Source organism: Penaeus chinensis, chromosome 11 (assembly GCF_019202785.1).
Source record: "Penaeus chinensis breed Huanghai No. 1 chromosome 11, ASM1920278v2, whole genome shotgun sequence".
Taxonomy (NCBI): Eukaryota; Metazoa; Arthropoda; class Malacostraca; order Decapoda; family Penaeidae; genus Penaeus; species Penaeus chinensis.
Genome location: NC_061829.1, coordinates 30,713,743 through 30,714,085, shown reverse-complemented (window position 1 = coordinate 30,714,085; position 343 = coordinate 30,713,743).

Below are 343 nucleotides of genomic sequence, written 5' to 3'. Positions count from 1 at the left end.
AACGCACACCTGAAGCAACCGCCCGAGGGTTAACCTCAGGTGAGCTATCTGGGAAGGGGCTTGGATCATTCGGTCCTTGTGGCAGGATGAGAGGTCACCTCTGCTATCGAGGGAATTGGAGCTATGGAATTGGAGCTATGGCTACTCCAGGGAGTAGCTATAGCAGATCTCCAGCCGACTTCAACCTCGGTAGATGAGGTAACACTGATCGATCAGCATGTTATGCCATTCAGATTGAAGCATGTCTCTTATTGCTGTATATGCTGCTACTGATGTTTGCAAACTCGATGTGAAGGAAGCATTCTATGCCAAACTCACATTCGCGGCAGACAATAGCTCCGGG